The 6,000-nt window shown below is 44.6% G+C and overlaps 1 long non-coding RNA gene across 1 annotated transcript in view; it reads right to left on the reverse strand.

Annotated features, from left to right (window-relative positions):
- The window catches only part of LOC102148611 (uncharacterized), a 56,336-nt gene extending 53,062 nt beyond the window's left edge, over positions 1-3,274 (reverse strand). The window contains exon 1 of the long non-coding RNA XR_288476.4: positions 3,164-3,274. This is a non-coding gene — a long non-coding RNA (uncharacterized lncRNA). The remainder of the gene's footprint in view (positions 1-3,163) is intronic.
- Between the last annotated feature and the right edge of the window lie 2,726 nt (positions 3,275-6,000).

Genomic DNA, 6,000 nt, shown 5'->3' on the forward strand with positions numbered 1-6,000 from the left:
ATTTTTTTTCAGCTTCGGATTCCCATAACATGCAGGTGACAAGCACCGGGATGCCACTGTTGAGCACTTCACAGGATTTCTCCCAGAAAACTCCTGTCTCCTCCAAGTTAGAGCCCCTAGCAGAGGGAAGCCTCTTGACATCTCCCATGGGGTGGGATTTGTCTTATGCAAGACCCTCTCATTCTGCTCCAATTTAGCAGTGCTGATGGGAAATTATGTAATTTTCTATATTCACCTTCTTTCTCTAGAACATTCTGGGGATTTGGAGGGGGGCATGGGTCAGAGCCATACCAAGATGAGCCAGGATCTTCCGTTTCCTTCCTCAGAGCTGCCTACCACGGTATCGAACCTCACATTCTATTTCTTTGTGTGTTTGACGACTTTGCTGCTGCTAAATCTTTCTTGGCTTTTACAACTTTTGTTCCTTCAGCTGGTCCTTGAGAGAGGGGGATTTTGCAATCCATCCTTATCTCACCACCATTGCCTGACAGTCCCTGTATCAGCAAGAAATTATTAAGAAGTTTTCTATCCCCCAGCCTGTGCCAACCTTGCCGGAAATCAAGGATAATTAGACAAGATCCGTCCTCAGCAGCTTATTTTGATCTAGTTATTAAACTATAAAGATGTGATCAGAAGCTACAGTATTAGGGCTTAATAAATAGAAGTGAAGAACAGTGTCCTAGGAAAAATCCTAAATTGCACCCACCCAGACAGCATCATCGTAACCAGCTGCACAGCCCCTCGTGGGTTTCAAAATGCGTTCATGTTCATGATCTTGTCTGAGCCTCGCCAAGCCCAGTGACCTACACAGAATAAGAAAAACCGAGTGACTTGCCTGAGGTCAGAGCCAAGGGTGTGAAGGAACTGCAGGTGGGGGGAGGGCCTGGGAGGACGTGGGATTATCACACAGAAAAATTCTCCCTGAGCTAAACCACAGAAACCAGGGCAGGAGAAAGCGGATTCACACAAACTCCAACCGAGGGAATTATTACTTCGTCAAATAAAATTTAACAAAATGGATTTCTTTTTTTGTGGTTAAAGAGTAAGTTCTGTTGCATTCAATATGCTTTTCCAATGCCTGCAAATCGAATTATACGCAACATTTTCAGGAGTAAAGCTGTTGCATGAATTCTGGCTACAGCTGTCTGTTTCAGAGCAAGAGAAAGTCTAGAATGTTTCAGCAGCAAAACAGGTCATAGACGGCCCAGAGGATCTCACACCAGCTTGAATATAACCTTTCTCTTTCTAGTACTGGATGCAAGTCTAGACTTGATTGCTAATTAGAGAAACCACGCAGAAGACCCAGAGAGAAGCCATCAGAAAAACCAGATGTATGATTTCCCAGATGGGTGATTTATGATCAGAGATTAAGCACGGAAGAGGAGACACAGCAGGACTTTGGGGTTTGGATCCCAGTTCATCCTCTTTGAAGTAGGAGCGACACACTCAGAATTTTAAGGAATATTTAAAATACAGGCTGCTTGGGACATAGCAGAGGCTCAATTTTTAAAAGCACGTATTATTTAGATAAAGGAGGGGGTTCGTTTGCGAGGGCTGGCGCAAGAATCACAGACTGAGGGGCTTAAACAACAGAAATTTATTTTCTCACAGCTCTGAGGCCAGAAGTCGTAGACCGAGGTACCACCAGGGCTAATCTCTGAGACCTCTCTCCTTGTCTTCCAGATGGCTAAATACAACACGAATTTCCTCCGGATGAGTGAGGCAGCATGAATGAGGATGCAAAAAGTGATATAGCATCTTCCTATTATAGGCTTGAGCTGTGTCCCACCAAATTTTACATGTTGAAGCCCTAACTCCTGATGTGACTACATTTGGGGACAGGACCTTTAACGAGGTAATCAAGGTTAAATGAGGTCAGAAGGATGTGGCCCTAATCCACCAGGACGAGTGTCCTTATAAGAAGAGAAAGAGATGCTAGGAATGCACACGAGTGAAAAAAGGCCATGTGAGGCCGCAGGAAGATAGCGGCTGTCTGCAAGCCAAGGGGAGAGGCCTCAGGAAAAACCAGCCCTGCCGACACGCTGATCTTGGGCTTCCAACCTCCAGAACTGTGAGGAGATAAATTTCTGTTGTTTACCTCCCCAGTCTGTGGCATTTTTTTATGGCAGCCTGAGCTGACTCACACACTTCTTTTCCGAGGTGATTTGTTAAAAACAAAATGTAGATTTTCACCTGTTTGGAGATTTTAAGTCGGGTTCTCTAAGATGTATCAAAAAGTTAAAAACGAAAAAGTGAAAGTAGTCCTACATGTTGGTGTGTGGATGGGGTGGGGGCGGGGGCACGTGCTTTAAGCCAAAGGGTTACTTTTGTCCACATATATGGATTGAGACAACCAGCCATGTGCCAGGCACCGTGGCTATCACGTGTCGTCTGGTTTAACCCTGTCCTTTTCCTCATAATGCTACCAGTGTTGGGAGTTGACATCCCCATTTCCACAGATGGGGAAAAAAAGAGACTCAGAGACCTTCTGTGACTTGCCCCAGGTCGGGGAAGAGGTATGCGGCAGAGCTGGATTCCAAAGCAGGCCCATCAGACTGAGAATACTTCACACGCTCCCAGCACCACACTCCGGCCTTCGTGATATGAGGAGAATCACAAACCCTTAGCACCTACAACGTCCTGGGTCTGTTCCCAGAGATTTACATATTTACCTTAAATTTACATATTTAATTAACATTTAAAACTCACTTAATCTACACACAACCCTTTGAAGTGGGTGCTATTACTATTCCATTCTACAGATGAAAACATATGTGATGGAGAGGAGTCAAGCAACTCAACCCAGGTCCCACTCTACTATGTGAAGGAAGAGCGTGTGGCAGCACTGACATCTATACTCAGTTGGGGGACACCTGGGCCATGAGCCATGTGTGCTTTGGTGCAACAGAAGGAAATGAACCCAATAGCTCCCCAGACCCTTTCCCCTCCTTGGATCCTATTGCTCCGAATTCAACTGGGTCAACAAAAACAGACAAGACTAAATGTTAGATGGGTTTTATCCACATAGAGATTTTTCTCTTTAGCAAGAAGGAAGCTAAACCCTAATTCACTCTTCTTTTAACACAAAATTTGACCGCAATTCCCCAAAAATTTTCTTATTTTGCATTTTTTTACAGATCACCTTTATAGTTGAAAAACTCACCGATGGCTAAGAACATTCAGATGCAGAAAGCCCCCCTGTCTCTCTGGCGAGTCACGTCTCATCACAGTGTTAGCTTCTCCCTCCGCTGAGTGGTCACGGGACCCAAAGGAAGAGGCGCCTGGATCCAGTCTTCTATGACATCATCCTGATGGAATGTGGACTCAGGGTCTGCAAGGACTTTCTGCTTAAGCCTTGTTTTATTTAAGTTTATATTGTTCTTAAATCTCGTCCACAGTTGCTTGGAATCCAGGCTTCAGCTGGATTATGGAAGGGAGGCAGCAAATGTGCCCTCCTCAAAGCTGAACTCAGCGAATAGTTAGCCAAAGCCATCCTGCCCCCAGGCTCAGAGCGAGTCTTTCAGCTCCTTACAGTGTAAAGATTGCCAGCAGGCAGCAGCCTCTACATTTACGTAACCCCAGTTATATACAGTGAAAGCACGTGCCCGTTATGTAACAGATGTTCATGTGAACTGGGTAAAATAGGACAGGTAAATCAGATGTGGAAAGCCAGAACACAGAGGCTCCCAACAGCTTTAAACATAACATTCATAACAAGGGGGTAATTTGGGTTTTTTTTTTTCCTGACCTCTCCAAGAATAACAGACAACTGAGTGTCCACAAAATGCCAGGCACCACGCCTCACAGGAGGAGCCAAGGCTTCACAGTGAGGTCGGACTGCTTGGTTATATGACATTTGGCAAGTTTCCCCACCGTGGTTTACCCACCCATCAAACAGAGAGAGTCACGCCTACCTGACAAAGTCAACGTGAGAATTAGATGGAAAATGTTGCCAAGTGTCTGACACGATGTGGGTGCTCAGCAAAAGATAGTTTCCTCGTCTGCGGCCCTTATCTGATTTTATTTACTCCTCCTGACAAGCCAGGGAATTTGGTATTATTATAATCCCCATGTAACAGGTGAAGAGGCTGGAAGCTGCTGCCGGCCTGACAAGCCTCCTGAGTGGCGAAGGACTATGATGCACAGCTCCCTACGGGCGTGGCTCAGTTTTGCAACGGCACAGGTTATCCCATTTGTGGTTCGTGCAGGTCTTTCGACTTCTCTGCTTTTCCTTCTGGCTGCCTGCCATTTGGCACTTTCCCTGCTAATTAGCACCTCGACCACAGTACAGCAGGGGAAATCCAAAAGGGTGAGGCTCGGTGAGTAGCAGAATTGTGTGGTTTAAGAGCTTTGGGGGAAAGATTTAAAAAAAAGAAAGCTTGGTAAAGGAAAAAAGAGGCGTCACATCTAAGCAAAGACATGAGTATTTTAAAGTACATTTGGAGTTCCATTTGTCTCATATCCTGGCCTTCCACTAATAAGTGATTGAGAATGGATGATTATTTTTAATGCTCCTCAGGGACATTAAAGTTCATTCGGATGCAGAGGCATTGAGAATGTTTCTCCAAATCATGTCAGAATTCCTACTCATCTTAGCCCTTCCCACCAGACCGCACTACTCCGTATTGATGGTGTCTTTCATCAGCAGGGAGTTTCGTGTGCCATAGTGATCACTCACTATGAGGTAGAGGGACTGGCATCCTGTGCCTAGCAAAGCCGAGGCCACCGATGACGAAATTAGGTCAGTCACTGGGAATTCTGGGTCAGATTGCCTACATCCCTATTCAGGCAAATTCACATTAGCCCAGACCAGGAATCCACTGGCGGGGAGGGGGGTGGGGGGGGCAACGTCTAATTTTGAAACTGGTTTGCAGTGGAGAAGACAGCGATCACTTGAGAGAGTCACTTTTCAAAATCCAATAAATCATCCACGTTCACTCCCAACTAGATGGTCTACACTCACCTTTTGTTTACAGTTAAGTCCGTATATATCATCTTGAGGAATACAGCTCACCAAATTAACGCGGGCTACCAAACTTGTAAACCCAATCTCGCAAAAGTAGGCGGAAGCAGCACTGTGCTAATGGTGTTCTAGAAAACAGTTTGGCAAAACGTACAAAGGTCCTGAAAATGCTCATAACCTTTGATTTAATAATTGCACTTCATAAAGTCCGTTCTTATGAAGCAACTTATAAATGCAAATAAATACGTTTCTTACAGAACTTACACAGATAACGTACAAAATTAGAAACAGGGAATGTTCCCAAAACAGGCATGGTTAAATTCATTTATTCAATAAATATTTATCGTGCAGCTACTCAGTACAAACATTATTCCAGGCAGTTCTCCCCCAGAAAGAGGAGAGAGGGGAGGGAGTGTGGGCACAGGCGTCCTAGGGCAGGTGAGGGTGGTGGGGGAGCCTGGGCAGCTGTCTTCTGGTTGCTGAAGTAATTTGTGATAAAGCTCATCAGTAAAATGTTCCATAGCCACTAAAAACCGTGTTCATAAAAAATTTCAGTGAGAGGACAAAAGGCTCAGAATATAATGCCACATGAAAAAATATCCTACATACGTGCGTGTGTTTGTGTGTCTGAAGATCTGAAGTGTTTGGGGATGAAGTGTCCTGGCGTCTGCAGCTTATTGCAAAATCCGTAAGAAATTAAGATAGATCGATGAGTAGATAGAGGGGTGGATAGGTATGTGCTAAAGCAAATAGAGCAAAATAATGATTATAGATTCTAGATAGTGGCTTTATGGGGGTTCTCCATACCATTCTTTCAACTTTCTGTATGTTTGATAATTTTCATAATGTAAAACGGAGGAAAAACACATTTTATGTGCATGTCCACGTGTCTATATGCCCAAATGTTCACAGTGGTCGCCTTTCAGTGATGACAATGTGGGTGATCCTTTTAACCGTGTTTTATAGATTTAATATGTTACCCACACCCTGCAGCCTGGTCCCACCTCATTAGTGAGAATTTGGTCTCCCTGAAGCAG

This window comes from Equus caballus, chromosome 15 (assembly GCF_041296265.1).
Source record: "Equus caballus isolate H_3958 breed thoroughbred chromosome 15, TB-T2T, whole genome shotgun sequence".
In the NCBI taxonomy this organism is placed as follows: domain Eukaryota; kingdom Metazoa; phylum Chordata; class Mammalia; order Perissodactyla; family Equidae; genus Equus; species Equus caballus.